The sequence below is a fragment of the Chiloscyllium punctatum genome, chromosome 48, assembly GCF_047496795.1.
Source record: "Chiloscyllium punctatum isolate Juve2018m chromosome 48, sChiPun1.3, whole genome shotgun sequence".
Taxonomy (NCBI): domain Eukaryota; kingdom Metazoa; phylum Chordata; class Chondrichthyes; order Orectolobiformes; family Hemiscylliidae; genus Chiloscyllium; species Chiloscyllium punctatum.
The window spans coordinates 52063384-52080977 of NC_092786.1; the positions used below are offsets into that span (position 1 = coordinate 52063384).

General features: G+C 42.5%; 1 protein-coding gene across 5 annotated transcripts in view; it reads right to left on the reverse strand.

Moving 5' to 3' along the window:
* LOC140469027 (synaptic vesicle glycoprotein 2B-like) overlaps window positions 1-17594 on the reverse strand; it is a 200129-nt gene that overhangs the window by 128020 nt on the left and 54515 nt on the right. For 2 of the 5 annotated variants that reach the window (XM_072565211.1, XM_072565212.1), the window contains exon 1: window positions 2700-2998. The exons of 1 other annotated variant lie outside the window; for it this stretch is intronic. The gene's annotated coding sequence lies outside the window, so the exon portion shown is untranslated. Of the gene's footprint in view, window positions 1-2238; window positions 2260-2495; window positions 2606-2699; window positions 2999-17594 lie in introns of those variants that run through there. 2 more of the 5 variants (XM_072565216.1, XM_072565219.1) reach the window with 2 other exon arrangements.

Below are 17594 nucleotides of genomic sequence, written 5' to 3' on the forward strand. Positions count from 1 at the left end.
ATTCAAAATGCTTTCTCCTGGAGAGATCAAATGCAGCAAGAGTGGCTGCTTTGCAGAACATTTCTGTTCAGTCCATAATTTTGACTCTAAGCTTCCACAGCATGTGTCATTCTCCACTCCCACTCTGACCTCTCTGTCCTTGGTCTGCTGCTCTGTTCCAAAGCAAACTCGAAGAGCAGCACGTCAATTTTCAACATGGACACTGAATTCAACAATATCAGGTCATGAACCTTGCTTCTAGTTATCTGGATGTGCAACTGCTGTAATGATTCTACTCTGCCATTTACATCCCCTCGACAACTCAGTTTTGTTCATTTGACCATGCCATTATCACGTACTTTTCCCCTTTTATCTCCTCCCATCCACTCAATCAAAGTTCTTACCTTTTGTTCTACCCTCCCCATCCCTTGACCATGCCTGCCAATGACACCATAAGATCAGCTTGAGACCTGCATATCTTAAACTTCTTTGCACTTCTGACAAAAAGGCATCAACCTGAAATGTTACCTCTGTTTGTTGCCTGACCTGCTTCCAGTATTTTCTGTTTTTATTTCTGATTTCCAACGATCACAGTATTTAGCTTTGGTATTGTTGTCTAAGTCCATTTTGATTAAACTTCTCTCATTTCCTGATCCTTATACTTGTGACTGCCTGCCATGCACTTAGCCACTTACATTCGGGAAATCTATAGCATGATATCTTGCATGTGAAATGAAATATTCTCCATCCTGACAGATGATAACAGGATTTTATTACTGCTTAACTAAGCAGAATTTTTTGCCTATTTTGTATTGTAGTCAGCATTTGACTGTAACAACACAATTGGTTCATCATGTACTCACTGTAATTTTCTCAAGGGAAATGTCTTTTTCTTTTGTTTTCCTCTAGGTTTTTCTGTCTCATTTTCTTCACTTACAGATTCTTTTCTAGAGTCACCTCCCCTCCCACCACCAGCTTGAACAGCAGTTCGGATGCTACATTTCTCCATCCACTATCAATTACCCTCTGTTAACCAATAAAATCATAGTCAGATAAATGTTGTGCCATGGCATGTTTGACTGCGAGGCTTACTTGAGATACTACAGAGGACAGTCAAGAGTCAGCCACATTATTGTGGGACTGGAGTCACATGGAGGCTAGACCAGGTAAAGACAGCAGATTGTCTTCCCTGAAGGACAGCGTGAACCAGTTGGGTGTTTGCAAGTGTTGATGTTCCCAGTACTTTTATATTAAAGTGACCATTCGCGAACAAAAGCAGAAATCACTGGAAAAGCTCAGCAGGTCTGGCAGCATCTGTGGAGAGAAATCAGAGTTAATGTTTCAGGACCGGTAATCTTTCCTCAGAACTCATTCACCTTCCTCACTGGAGACACTGGATCATTGCTGAGCTTGTGGTGTGGATGCCACAATGGAATCAATCCAGGCACTTTGTCACACCTGTACCATAGGGCAGCTATAGCTTGAAGTAGCCTTGTACATCACCCAGTGTTACAGGCACTGTCACCAACCTAGCAGTTTAAGGCTAACGAGACTAGCTCTGTAGCAGGGTCGTGTTGCAAGTGCTATAACAGCCTCGTGCCTGGTTGTATCTGCATCAGTTTTGGGTGATGGGTGGGGCAAGGGTGCACTGCATCAGGGGGTGTACCTGGGTCACTGCTGTACAGAAATTGAGTGTGACCTTTCTATGGCATTGGATTTTGGGACATGCACTGGTCATGTACCCATGCCAAGTCGTCTATTCCTTTTATTCTTAATATTGCTGCAACAGTAAGAGGAGAGAGTCCATGATGCACAGTCATGTATAACAGATGGAGAGGGTGAAGCAAGTTGGCATGAAAGTGCCGCAGAAAAAAATCAATACTCCTGACTGTAGTGATAAACACACTGAGAATCACTGGATCTGAACACTGCATTCAATCTCACATACACAACACAAACTGAAGAGCTCATCTGTATAATGCTAGAGTCCACACATTATGTTTCAACATGAGTTATAATTTGGAGGCTTTTATAGTTTTGCCTTGCAAAGTCGAGAGAGATCGCACTGGTATCCTGACCTGGTTAAAGCAGCCCAGTGAATCTTTTGAGACCTGCAGCAATTTGAATTGTGAGCCTGTGTTTGACAGGGAATGCTGTCGGTAAGAGATTGAACTCTGTGCCACACTTGTGAATAAATCAGCTGGAAATTCCTTGCTGCACCTTGCAAAATCTCAGGGAGATATAAGGCTGGTTTCTCACCAAAGAAGTTCATAAACTGCCCGAGTCCCGTCTGGGTGTCTCTGCAATTAATCGAGCCCATCAGGAGGGGAATTACAATCCCTGTTTATACGTAACCAGCGAACCAGGAAAACGAGACCATTGCACTATCATAATAGATCAAACTCGTCGATGCAAATAAGGAGTGAGACAGACAAACACCCACAAAAAAAACATGTTGTAAGCAAGCATTTCTGACACTGTCTCACACAGAACGAAACCTCAGCCCTTTTCCTCACCTCCCAATAACAGAGCGAAGTGTGAATTCAGCACCAACACCTTTTTATCTCGTCCATAACTCCCTTCCAAGTTTCACAACTTGGAACCCAGCAAGCTTGCAGGAATTAAATCCCCACCTGCTAGTAAATAGCAGCTGAGGGCGGATTGGGGGAAAGGGGATTCAGAGCAGACGCTGAATGGCCAGAGGCACCCAGTGAACTTACCATCATAAACATGGTGACAGCATCTCCCGCCTCCAGAGGCGACTGGCGGAGGTTCGACGATCACAAAATGGTCGTTAGCTGGTAGGAGATTAAGATCCCGTGGCACGGAGTGGTCTGATCACGGAAATCATCAAACAGCGCTAAGCCCCTGGGTGTATACTGCTCCTCTCTCTCTCTCTGGTGGCGGCAGCAGCAGCGGAGGTGGGGGAAGAGGGCAGAGAGTGAGAGAGAGAGAAAGAGATGCCGAGCCCACAAGTGGTCCAGCTGAATAAACAGGAATTCTCCGATGCTCAAACCGAACTCAGTTGTGACTGCATTCAGATGACACCGAACGGCTTGTTCAGCTTTTAACTGTTTGCTGGCTGGCAGATTCTAATGCTAGAAACACTGCAATATCATTTCCTCACTTTTTCTTTCCCGGAAGGAAAATAGGAGTGTTTATTATTTAACAAATTAAAAAAAACCCAAAGAACTGCGGATGCTGGATATCACAAATTGCTGGAAAATCCCTGGCAGCATCTGTGGAGAGAAAGCAGAGTTAACGTTTCGGGTCCACGGGACCCTTCTCCAGAGCGTATTTATAATTTATTCTGTCTGCATTATGTTCCCTTACTGAACTGCAAAGAGATGTCAGCAATCAAAGCTCACATCTTAAAATGCCAGTCATGGGTTAGGTTTGGTGGAAGTATTGTGGCATTCCTGAATCAGAATTTTGTGTCTTCAAAATCCCACACCAAAACCTGAGGACATGACTCAAGCTAACAACTGAATAGGCCCCTAGACTCAGGCTGAAATAAAGGATTAGTAACAGCATTTTACCCCAACTTCAAGCCCCCTATGATTGATGCCCCAATACATAATATCTATATACCATCTTCCTGACAGACCTTTGTATTGGTGCAGATGCTATCTTTTCAGATGCTTGCCTGAAGCACTCCCTGCCTGTAAAAGATCACATGCACAGAGCAAAGGCAGGGAATACCCCAGCCAATAATTATCCCTGTTCTGACACCCTTTAAAAATGAAATTAACCAAGGTTTTTGAGATCTGACCTTTCTTTGCTGCGTTTGTCAATATAGCACCACGTATTGAATTTTAATTATAATTTAGAAGATGTAAATGAGGGGCATGGAGAAAGTGAATGGCAGGTTTCTTTTTCCTAGGTGGGGGATTCCAAGACGAGGGGCATAATTTTAAGGTGAGAGGAGAAAGATTTTAAAAAGACATGAGGGGCAATTTTACACAGAGGGTGGTTCATGTGTGGAATGAACTTTCAGAGGAAGTGATGATTGCAAGTACTTTTACAATGTTTAAAAGACATTTGGATAAGTACATTTAATAAGAAATGTTTGGAGGATTACTGCCAAGTGCAGGCAGGTGGGACTAGTTTAGTTGGGATAATGGTTGGCATGGACTGGTTGGACTGAAGGGTCTGTTTCCGTGCATTATAACTCTATAACTCTATCTTGTCAGAAGATGGACGTTATATGACATGGTATCAACCACAGGGCACTTGAGGTGGAGAGCTGCCGTCAATTCTCAGTTCATCCTGAGTCTCAGGGCCTATCGAATTAGCAGTGGTAGAGGATAAACCACTGTTGACTCCAAACAAGAAGAGGCACTTATCTTAGCAGCAAGACGTAATTTATTGCATGATAGCAATAGATACAAGTTACACTGACTTGCTCGGCACAGTTACAAGGACTATCAGGAGCCAGTGATGTCATATTGGTCTGCATCTGAACCTTTCTGCTAGAATGTGTCTTTTCCATCCAAAGACTATGCAGCAGCCATCATATTGGGAGGAGCTTGGCGCAGCTTCAACATGAACTCTTTCAGACTCATTACCTTCTACAGCAATGGAGTGGCTGAGAAAAGAAGGTTGTGAGGACACTTAACAGAGATATTCAATGCACGAGGTGTCTGGATAGAGTTGATAAGAAGAAACAATTTCCACTCATTAAGGGATCAAGACTGAGATGGAACAGACTTAAATTAATTGCTAAAAAGACGAGCGATCAACATGAAAAAGTAATTCATCGTACCAATTGTAAATGTTGTAATGAGGTTGTGGTGGATGCAGCTTCAGGTGAAATACGGAAAAGGGAATTAGACAGATATCTGAAAGCTAAGAATGTAGGGGTTATAAGGAGAAGTCAGGAAAATGGTGTAAAGTGAACTGTTCATACAGAAAGTCATTGCATATTCGATGGGCCGAATGGCCTCCTTCTGGTCTGTCACAGTTTGGTGACTCTGTAAAATGGGTTTAACTTTGAGTCAGCTGATCTCAATGCAGATAGAAGTAGGTGGCCGACATTGAACACGACCAGACAGGATAGCAGCCTTTCTGGGTTTGAATCTAGTGAGGTTGGAGATTTCTAACAAAATCAAAAGCTGATAATGCTTTCAAGTCAGAAAGTGCAGAGAGAGTCTTCCTTTGATTTTAATCCAATGACACATGCTGGAGAGTCCATATGTGGACAACAGGGGTTGACAGATCAGGCCTGTTCTTTCAAAGACGATGAATGATAACAAATTCAACCCCAGCAGGAGTCAGCACTTTCCAAGCTGAGCGTCAAAATCTGGTATCAAAACTGCAGTAAATTTGTTCCAGGTCTCATTTACACTAATATCACCCTATGCATAGAGTCATTACAAACCATTTCAATGGACGCTCAGGTCCCTAGCCACCATCTTCATTACAAATGGCAAATATTCTGGCAAATGTTTAAGTCTAAACCAAACAGCTTACAATGTCAATGCCATACTTGACCTTGCAATGACCTTCTGATCATATGTCCACACCATCACCAAGATCCCATTTCTATCCTTGGAATATCACCGGATTTTGCTTATTCACTGCTGCAAGGCTCATTCATGTTTCTATTATTCTGGACTTGATTACTCTGGTACACTTCTGGATGGCATCCTAGCATCTATAAACATAAGGTCATCCAAAACTCTGCTGTCTGTGACTTTGCAACAAGTTTATGCTCCCACCTGCACTCACAGAATTGCATTGGCTTCGAGTCAACTAATCCTTTGATTTTAATAATTCTCATCCTGGTTAATGAATCCTTCCATGGCCTCATCCTTCCCCAACTCTATAATCTTCTTTAGCCCCACAGCATTCTGAAATGACTGTGCTCATCTAACGATAGCCTTTTGACTTGAATTTCTCACCATTGATGCATCTTCAGCTGTTCTGTAAAACTCTCTTCCCTACTTCAATGGAGGCTGGGTGATGGAATATGTTTAAGCCTGAGCTAAACAGATTCTTGGTTGAGAACAGATGACACGAAGGTTCAATGGTTAGCACTGCTGCCTCATTGCACCAGGGACCTGGGTTCAATTCCAACCTGGGCAACTGTCTGTGTGGAGTTTGCACATTGTCTGTGCAAGTTTCCTCTGGGTGCTGTGGTTTACTCCCACAGTTCAAAGATGTGCAGGTTAGATAGATTGGCTGTGCTAAATAGCCCATTGTGTCCACAGATGTGCAGGCTCAGTGGATTAGACATAGAAATGCAGTTTATAGCAATAGAGGTGTTGGACTGGATGACTTCAGAGAGTCGGTATAGACTCGATAGGCCGAATGGCCTGCTGCTACAATATAGGGATTCTAAGATATTAAGGATTCTAATGGGTATCTGAATGTTGGAGTACACAGAAAAGTGAAGTTGAGTCCATAAGCAGATCAGCAGAATCTTCTTAAATAGTGGAGCAGGTTTGAAGGGCTTAATGGCCTATTCTTGTTTCTAATTTGTGTGTTTACATGTTCATATGTTTCAGTTGCATGACCTCCCAAATGCTCTTGATTCTAAATCCTCTTTTCCTTCCTTTAAGATTCTCCTTAAAGGCCACCTCTTGGACCAAACACTCATCTATAAGCTCTAATATCATCTTACATATCTCTGTATCCATTTCTGCTTCACCCCACTCCTGGGACTTGCCTCAGGATATTTTATTATGCCAATGATATTACATTAATATGAGCTTCGCATTCAGAATGAATACCTCTCAGAAATCATTCTATATGCAGACTCAAAGTTATATAAGGAATGTGAAGTTTGACTTGGACAGGAAATTTGCAAATATGGCGAATCACATTGTACATTTGTTGTACATCTGTTATAGATGTGACATTCATATGTGATGAATTCATTGGAATGTTGCAGCAAGCACATCCTGTAATGGGTGGACAGAACTATTCAGGTAGGCAAAAGTGAGGATTGCAGATGCTGGAAATCAGAGTCTAGATGAGAGTGGTGCTGGAAAAGCACAGCAGGTCAGGCAGCATCTGAGGAGCAGGAAAATCGACATTTCAGGCAAAAGTCCTTCATCAGGAGTGAACTATTCAGCCTGCTTTATCTCCCCACCCAGGTCCATTTTCACCTCCCTCCCTTTCAAGCCCAGTGAAGAGCTGCAGGTTTATGCATCCTGGCTGAGATGGAAAACTGGGCGAACCAAATTTTAAGTCCTTACCAGTGGCAGAACATTGCAGTTCACAATCAGTAGGACAAGACTGTAATGTTTCTTCAGATAAGATAACTTAAGCCCCATACATAGGAATATAATCAGTTTACCCTTTGTTTCACTGTCACTGGTGACCTATTAGCTTGAAGTGATTCCATTGTAACTTGACCATACCTGATACTAGCACTTTACAACTTCAGGAATTAGAGGAGCAGGTATTCTGGGCTGATCATTTTTACCCTACCAATATCTCAGAGTGTTGAGCCCACTTATAGTACCACCCAGCCTGCGATCATAAGGTATAAGAATCAGAAGCAGGAGTAGGCCATTTGGCCCATCTAGCCTGCAGTGCAATTCAATAAGTTTATGAGTTTCATTGGAGCCTTAACTCCACTTTTCAAGTTGCCTACCATAGATATTAAAAGTTCTACCTAACTCACCTTTGATTGAGCTTCACTGGTCTCTTTGGAAGAAAATTCTAAAGACTGCTGATGTACTGAGAGAAGAAATTCTTCCTTATCTCCATCAAAATGTGCCCCTTGTTTTTATTCACCCATGAAAGGAAACATCCTTTCTAGTTCAGTAAAGAACTGCAAGTTCAAGCATCCTGGCCTTTCAGTATCTATGCTGTCAAGTCTTTCCAGGATTATATATCTTTTAACATGATCACATCACTCGACTGATCAGGGTTCAAACCAAAGACTGTCAGTACTGAATGGCTTAATACCAAACTAGATGTTTATCTATTGCTTCACAAAACAATAGCACTATATTTTTGGGCAAGAAATAACTGAAAAATGTCAACAGATGTTCCTGCCAATTCTGCTAACTGCTGACATTTTGTTTCCAGGTATTTTTCTCTTCCTCTGGAATATAATAACATGAGTTTTGCTCTGAACCATTGTAACAGTCTTCTGTTTGGGAAACTTAATAACACTGAACATGAAATTGTAGGGGATGGATAAGAGATAGAGAATATAAATTTGCCATCTGTCAAGATTAAATGAATATGTTTTACTGTTTCTACAAAGCAATTTAATATGGGTCTTTTAATATGTGGCTACACTAATAATCCAAAGACCCAGGCTGTTGGGACAGAGGTACAAATCCAACCATGCTTCAGGTAGAATTGAAATTTAGTTCACAAAACCTCAGATTGTAAAGCTAGTCCATAAGACTATATGATATAGGAGCAGAATTAGGTCATTTGGCCCATTGACTGTTCTGCCATTTGATCATGGCTGATATGTTTCCCAAGCCCATTCTCCTCCTCATAACTCTTGGTCCCCTTACCAATCAAGAATTTATCTATCTCTGTCTTCAAGACACTCAATGACTTGGCTGCCACAATCTTCTGTGGTAATGAGTTCCTTAGTTTCACCAACTTCTGACTGGAGGAATTCCTCTTCTTAGCAGTTCTAAAGAGTTGTCCCTTCACTTTGAAAACGTTCCCTTTGGTCTTAGTCTCTCCTACGAGTGGAAACATCTTCACAATGTCCACTCTATCCAGGCTTGCCAGTATTCTGTACATTTTAGTGAATCTCAGCAATAGTGACTATGAAAATTTTGTCTATTATCATGAAAACCTATCTGGTTCATTAATGATTTAAAGAGAAAGAAATATGCTATTCTAATTTGGGTTCAGGTGAAAATGTGACAGTCCACTCTCTCATTTGTGGTTAGGACTGCAGCCACACAGCACCAGGGACCCGGGTTCAATTCCACCCTTGGGTGACTGTGTGGAGTTTGCACATACTCTCCATGGGTTTCCTCTAGGTGTTTTAAATTGCCCATCATGTCTAGGGATGTGTTGGCTAGGCGGATTAGCAGCAGTAAATACAGGGTTACAGGGATAGGGTAGGGGTGTGAGTTTGGGTGAGTTGCTCTTCAGAGGGTCAGTATGGACTTGATAGGTCGAACAGTTTGGTTCCACATTGTAGGGATTCCATGATTCTATGATTAGAGAGTGCTTCATGGTAATCTCAACCAGTGCAGGAATTGAACCCACACTGTTGGCATTACACTGCATAACTAATCAATCACCCAGCCAACTGAGTTGGTCTAACCCACCTCCCAATCCACAGCAAGCTGGTTGACATTTAACTGCCCTCTGGAGGCAATCACTTAGTGATATTATGACAAGATTGTTAATCTAGAAACCCAAGTCATGTTCTGGAGACCCAGGTTCAATCCTGTCAAGGCAGATGGTGGAAGTTCAATTCAATGAAAATTTGAAATTACAAGTTTAATGATGACCATGAAACCATTCTCAATTAGAGTCATAGAGATGTACAGCATGGAAACAGACCATTCAGTCCAACCCGTCCACGCTGACCAGATATCCCAACCCAATCTAGTCCTACCTGCCAGCACCTGGCCCATATCCCTCCAAACCCTTCCTATTCATATACCCATCCAAATGCCTCTTAAATGTTGCAATTATACCAGCCTCCACCACATCCTTTGGCAGCTCATTCCATACACGTACCACCCATGTGTGAAAAGGTCTCTTTTATATCTTTCCCCTCTCACCCTAAACCTATGCCCTCTAGTTCTGGACTCCCCGAACCCAGGGAAAAGACTTTGTCTATTTATCCTATCCATGCCCCTCATAATTTTGTAAACCTCTATAAGGTCACCCCTCAGCCTCCGACGCTCCAGGGAAAACAGCCCCAGCCTGTTCAGCCTCTCCCTGTAGCTCAGATCCTCCAACCCTGGCAACATCCTTGTAAATTGTTGGAAAAACCCATCTAATTCACTAATGCTCTTCAGTGGAAGGAAGTTGCCATGCTTACCTAATCTGGCCTACATGTGACTCCAGACCCACAGCAATGTGGATGACTCTTAACTGCTCTCTGGGCAATAGGGGTATGTAAGGAATATTGGCCAGGCCAGCAACTCCCACATCTCATGAATGAATCAAAAAATGGCCTGGAGAACCACTCAGTTCAAAGGCAATTCAGGATAGTCAACAAAGTAGGACTTTTAGCAAGTCCAAAGGTGTAATTCAGCTGTGGCCCTCCAGGAATGCAGGAAGTACTGGAGGGAAACTAAGAAAGGAATTAGAAGCGGAAAAACAGGGCATGAGAAAGATCTTGTGACAGGATTAGGAAGAATCCTAAGATATGTCATAAGTACTGTGACAATGTTGTCCCTTTAACAAAATTATGTTGTCCTTGTTTTTTTCTTTCAAAGGGGTTGGCGAGGGTGGGTTTTAGGGCCAATTTGTTTGTAGGTAACAGATGCTGCCTCAGGCAAAAGCTTTCAACATTAAAAAAAATTGTATAATGAAAGGGGAGTGGTCAGTTCTACCAGCTCAGCTTTTCACTGGTTTGGTTTGTTTTGGGTTTTTTTTAGCAGTCTGGCTGTTCACTGAAAGCAGGCAGTCAGTTTGAGGCTGCTGGTTAAAGAAACAGCTACATGGAAGAGGGTGTTCCATACTGAATCTCTCTGCCACCTCTCTCTCTCTCTCTCTCTCTCTCTCTCCTGTAAGACCCTATGTTTGATTTTACCTTTTGTGCCAAGGGGTGTTTATGGGGATTGTTGCAAGTAGTTGGAACAGCATCATTAAGTTGGGATAATCTCTTAGGTTTTTGGAAGGGTTAAGTTTTTCTATATTCTGTTCTCTTTTGTTTGGGTTTCATTCAGTAATCTTGCAAATAAATTCTATTTAGTTTAAAACTAATTGGGTGGGCCAGCTGCATCCCTCCTGGAATATCCATTTTACACCTGCTTAAAACAATGAGCAAAGTTAGGGTCTGGGCTACTTTCATGAAATGTTTTGAGGGGGTCTGGCCTCATCCATAATAATTAAAGGGAAAGGCTTACCAGGGAAAGATTATGGCCCATTAGGTACCAAGGGGGCAACCTGTGTGTGAAACTGGAAGATATTGGAAGGGTATTGAAAGAATAATTCTCTTGGGTCTTCACTGCAGGAAAGGAAAATGTTGGTATGGAATTCAGGAAAAGGGACTGTGAGGAACTTACACATTTGTTATGGGAAATGGGGAGGTATTGGAGGCTCCACTGGTCTTACAAATAGACAAATCCCCTGGCCTAGATGAATTATATTCCAGGCGAGGCAGGAAATTGCAGGGGCTCTGATACAAATTTTCAATTCCTCTCTGCTCATGGGGAAGTGCCAGAGGACTGGAGAATGGCTGATGGTTGCCCCTTTTTAAGAGGGGTGAGAGAGATGAACCAGGAAATTACATCTTGGTGAGTCTCATATCAGTGTTCAGGAAACTATTGGAGAAAATTCTGAAAGATCAAATTAGCACCCATTTGGACAGGCATGGTTTAATCAGGGATGGTCAGCATGGCTTTGTCAGAGGGAGGTCATGCCTGACAAATGTGTTAGCATTTTTTGATCTTGTGATCAATTGTATAATTATTCACAGATCCCTGAAATTGGCAGAGCACGTGAATAGAATTGTTAAGAAAATATATGGTTTGCTTACTTTCATCAGTTATGGTATAGAGTATAAGAGCAAGGAGGTAATGCTGCTGACAGGGTTGGAGGATCTGAGCTACAGGGAGAGGCTGAGCAGGCTGGGGCTGTTTTCCCTGGAGCGTCGGAGGCTGAGAGGTGACCTAATAGAGGTTTACAAAATTATGAGGGGCATGGTAGGATAAATAGACAAAGTCTTTTCCCTGGGGTCGGGGAGTCCAGAACTAGAGGGCATAGGTTTAGGGTGAGAGGGGAAAGATATAAAAGAGACCTAAGGGGCAACTTTTTCACACACAGGGTGGTATGTGTATGGAATGAGCTGCCAGAGGATGTGGTGGAGGCTGATACAATTGCAACATTTAAGAGGCGTTTGGATGGGTATATGAATAGGAAGGGTTTGGAGGGATATGGGCCAGGTGCTGGCAGGTGGGACTAGATTGGGTTGGGATCTCTGGTCGGCGTGGACGGGTTGGACCGAAGGGTCTGTTTCCATGCTGTACGTCTCTATGTACAGAGCGTTGGTCAGGTCACAGCTGGAGTACTGTGTGCAGTTCTGGTCCCCTCACTACAGAAAGAATGTGATAGCACTAGAGGGGGCACAGGGGAGGTTCACCAGGATGTTGCCTGGGTTGGAGAAATTGAGCTATAAGGAGAAACTAGATAAGCTTGTATTGTTTTCTCTGGAGCAGAAAAGGCCTAGGGGGACATGATTGAGGTGTATAAGATTATGAAGACTGTGGACAAGGTGAATAGAGAGCAGCTGTTCACCATGGCTGAGGGGTCAATCACGAGAGGGCATAGTTTTAGGGTAAGGGGCAGAAGATTCAGAGGGGATTTTCATTCCGCGGTGTTGGGAACCTTGAATGCAGTGCCTGGGAAGATAGTGGAGGGTGGAAACCTTACAACCTTAAAAAATATTTGGGTGAGCATTTCAAATATCATAACATGGGACAAGCGCAAGAAATTGGGATTAGCACGCCTTTAGTGGTAGTTGTGTCAGTGCAGACTCAATGAGTCGATGGGTCTTTTCTGTTGTGTATGAAACTGTGAATCTATAGAAAACAAATGCTGGCATTGGCAGAGATAACCACATCCACTGAAAGCATAAAGGAAACAAAATAAGATAGGATGTCTGCTTTGTAATGTTCTGGATGATTGCAAATGAATTGCTAAGGCATGGTCAATGAATCTACCTGCAGCCAGTTCTGTTCTCCAGTGTGCTACAGGTTACTGTGCTGCAATATTATTTTTGTGATATTCATTCGACTCTCACTGATGGAAAATATTCAGGAACAACTGTGACAAGTTAAATGTCCCTAGCCATTTCTCAGGAGGTAAAGGGAATGGAAATGGGATTGGGTAACAAGCAAGAGATGGAAACTTCATACATGAAAAAAACAACAGAAGGGGCAGTGGTGTAGAGGTATTGTCGTTAGGCTAATGATTCAGAAAACCAAGCCAATGCTTTGGAGGTATTCAAATCTGACTATTGGCAGTTGGTGAATGTAGAATATAGAACACTATAGCACAGGAATAAATCATTTGGCCCGCTATGCCTGTGCCAACCATGATGCTATTCTAAACTAATCCCATCTTCCTGCAAGTGGTCTGTATCCCCCTATTCCCAAACTGTTCTTATGACTGTCTAAATGCCTCTTAAACATTGCTGGTGTGTTAACTTCTGCACCCCATGGGCAGAGTGATAAAGCACCTCCTATCCATTACAAAAAAAATTCCCTGCACAACTCTTTTAAACTTTCCCTTTCACCTTAAACTAATGCGCCCTACTATCTGTAGCATTCCCAGTATTGGAATAAACCCTCTGACTATCCACTTTATCTATGACTCCCACAATTTTATATACTCCTATCAGGTCACCTATCAGCCTCCAATGCTCTAGCGAAACAATCCAAGTTTGTTCAACCATCTCCTTTTTGCTAATACACTCCAGTCCTAACAAAACTCTTTCGCACCTGCCCCAAACATTTAAACCTGAATAAAGGGTTCCAAAGAGATTGACCAGAGATATCGCTGGGAATGGAAGGTTTGAGTTATGGGACTTCTATCACTGAAGCCTAGGAGTTTATATAGAGGTTTATAAAATAATGAGGGGTATAGATAAGGTGTCTTCACCCAAGAGTGAGGGATTTCAAGACTAGGGAGCATATTTTTAAGGTGAGAGGAGAAAGATTTTAAAAAGACATGAGGGGCAATTATTTTTCCACAGAGAGTGATTTGTGTGTGGAATGAATTTGCAGAGGAAATCATAGATAGGGGTACAGTTACAACATTTAAAAGACATTTAGGTAAGTATGTGAATAAGAAATATTTGAAAGAATATGGGCCAAGCAGAGGCAGGCAGGAATAGTTCAGTTTGGGATTGTAGTCGGCATAGACTAGTTGGACCGAAGGGTCTGTTTCTGTGATGTGTCTGACTCTATGAGTCTGAAAGACTGGATTATTGATGACTTTATAACCACTGTCAATTGCCATCCAAACCATCTGGGTCACTAATGTTCCTTCATGGAAGAAAATCAGCCATTCAGCCTGGCCAAAATGTGACTCCAGGCCTGCAGCAATGCAATTGACTTTTAACTGCCCACTGGACAATTAGGGATGGGCAATAAACACTGGCACACAAAAGAAATGCCCACATCCCATAAATGAATAACAAAAATGTTGTGAAGATGAAGTGTGAATTAACAAGGAAGAGAGGTTGAGAGATTGCTCAGTGAGAAGATACAATAGAATTGAATGGTTATGAGTTAGGCTTGTCCTTGGAGAGGGTAGGATTGCTGGAGAAGTTTAGTTTCTTGCTAAGAAAACCAGAAGGTTATCAGGGGCGGGGCAATCAAATCAGCCATGATCTTATTGAATTGTAGAGCAGGCTCAAAGGGCTGAATGGCCTCCTCCTGTTCCTAAATCTGATATTTGCATGAACGAACTGCAAAGTGTGAGGCTCAAAAGATTGAAGATAGAGAAGCAGACATGGTGGAAGTTTTGAAAGATTGCTGATACATTAGAAAGAGGTCAAGGTGGATGATCTGCTCAACAGTTCCAAACAAAAATGGTTGCAAATACTTCAATCCTGTCTTCTGCACTCTTGTATTAAATTTGGACCTCATTAAGCATATATACATTCACGGCAATGTTTTCAGGGCTCAAAGCCCTTACAGTATCCAGTGCCTTTAGCCATTTCTTGATATCACATGGAGGAAATAGAATTGGCTAGAGACTGGCTTCTGTGATGCTGGTGATCTCCAGACAGATCATCTGTTTAAAACTTCTGACTGAAGATTGTTGCTGATATTTCAGACTTATGTTTTACACTGATATCCTGGGCTCTCCTATCATAAGAGGATAAGGATATTTGTGGAGCTTCTTCCTCCACTGAGTTTAATTACACAACGCCATTCATGACTGGATATGGCAGGACTGCAGAGCTTAGATCTGGCTCATTGATTGTAGAATCATTTAGCTCTGTCTTTCACTGGGCACCTATGCTGTTTGACATGCAAGTCATCCTGTATTGTAGCTTCTTCACCAAGTTGACACTTTGTTTTTAGGGGCTGCTCCCCCCCCCGCCCCCCGCCCCGGTTCTTCATGAAACCAAAATTGAATACCATACACGGCTTGATGGTAATGGTGGAGTTAGGGCAATGCTGGACCTTTAGGGGTTGTAGTTGAACGATGTGATGCTGGGAAAACACAGCAGGCCAGGCAGCATCCGAGGAGCAGGAGAATCGACGTTTCGGGCATAAGGAAATTCAGGTGTTCCTGAAGAAGGGCTTATGCCCGAAACGTTGATTCTCCTGCTCCTCAGATGATGCCTGGCCTGCTGTGTTTTTCCAGAATCGCATTTTTCAACTCTGGTCTCCAGCATCTGCAGTCCTCACTTTCTCCTTTGGGGATTGTGTTTGAGTAGAATTCTGCTATTGCTGATATCCCTCAGTACATCATGGATGCTCAGTCTTGAGTTGTTAGATCTAATCAAAACCAATTTAACACAGTGATCGTGCCACACAATGCAATGCAATGAAAAGACTTTAGCTCCACAAGGACTGTGTGGTGGTGATCACTCCTACTGATACTGTCATTGACAGGCAGATTGGTGAAGATGAAGTCAAGCTATGCCCTTTATCACTCAACCGCTGGGTCAATTGTGGTGCTGCCAAGCCACTCTTGGTGATGGACATGTAAGTCCCCTACCCAGAGTACAAGCTGTGCTTTGACTACCCTCAATACTTCCTCCGTGTGGGACTCAATGTGGAGAACTGATTCATGGGACACAGCATGGAGAACTGATTCATGGGACACAACATGGAGAACTGATTCATGGGACACAACATGGAGAACTGATTCATGGGACAAAAATCTCGATAGTAGCACAAGCTCACACTGCCCATTCAGGAGTGGATTTGTAGTTTGTTTCACTCTATCCTGCAAAATCTTGGCACATTAAGCTAAAAAATAGAACGGATAATCATAGCCACATCAGTTTTAAAATGGACAGCTAATTTGAGCCACAACGTTATCAACAAACATTCGGTTTGCCCCCTGTAAGTGGACAGTGTGGGAAAAGCAACAGGAGAGCAGAAATGCATGTGATGGTTGCTAACAAGACTTCAGTGTTTATCCAGAAACTGAAAAGGATGGGAGTTTCCTTCAATGGCAAAGACATCAATCCAAATCACATTAAAGTCCATTTTAATTTCTCTAAGCAGGAAAAAAAGGTTTCATCATGATCTTTAATTGTGCTGCATCGTCAGTTCATGAATGTACTTCCCTCCAGTTGTCCCCCTAATCAGGAAGATTTGAGTGTTATATGGCTGCCATTAATTATACCTTCATTAACTGATTGCTGTTGGACCTCCCAACAAGATCCAGTTGCAGCCCTCAGCAGTTTGCTTTTCTGCATTGCGTCACTTGCACCTGACAAGGGCAGCACTTAACAGCGAGAAGACCGGAGATGGGTCTGTGGTTTGTGTCCCTTCTCAGCTTCTCATTGAAACAATTTACTGGGACGAGTTAAGCAGCTAATTCTACCTGAAATTGTCATGCCGGACAAAAATCTTTGCATCTCTCAGTTTCACTGCCCATTCCTTTAGGGGTCTTGCAAGCTTGGTACAGTCTAAAATGTTATTCTGAAGAGCAGAACCCATATATACATGTAAAGCTGCTTAATTCAATGGGTGGCTAAGTCACTGAAAGAGGATTATGGAGACACAGCAAGCTGCTTCCCAAAAATAGCTCAGCCCGCTCTTACTCATTTGTTTGTTTCATTTTTACCGGTTCTATTTTTGCATTCTGTTTAGGTATCAAGGATTTACACTTTGAGAAGTCCCCATACCAAAATGTTCCATTGATGTAATATTTTTAATATGGTGAGGGGTGGCGAAAGATCTGAACTTGTCACTAAGTCTGCTGACAGATTGGCATTCAAGCTTTTTTCATCAATCACAGCAGGTTTCCTGCCTGAGCTGATCCCCAGTGACTGAGGTGATCATTACAATATAATCAGTGATGTACCTGACCCCATTGTAAGTAATGTATGCTAGCATTCTCCAAATGTGACTCTGTGAAAAACAGTACATTGTGTACTTTGCCATATTAAACCTTGGCTCTGGTATGTGTGGTGTGACAATTTAATTATACTTGACTATTTCTACGTGTCAGTGCACAGAAACAAATATTACTATACCACACACAGCAGAGGCAAGATGTACTCTGTGGCTTGAACAGAAAACAAATTTGGAGAAAATTATTTAAAAGGCAATAAAGGAAGATTACATAGGCATGCTTTAGCACTTTGCCTGTGCCTCAGGACTGACTGTGAGACAAATGGAGCAGCCCAGCATGAGAGTGCTCAGTGATGGACTACGGACAACCTTGTAAGGAGGCCTTGTGAGAAGCAGCAAAGATGCTAATCCATCTGTGATTGCACAGACATATGCCAGGCCCTCTTCCCTTTT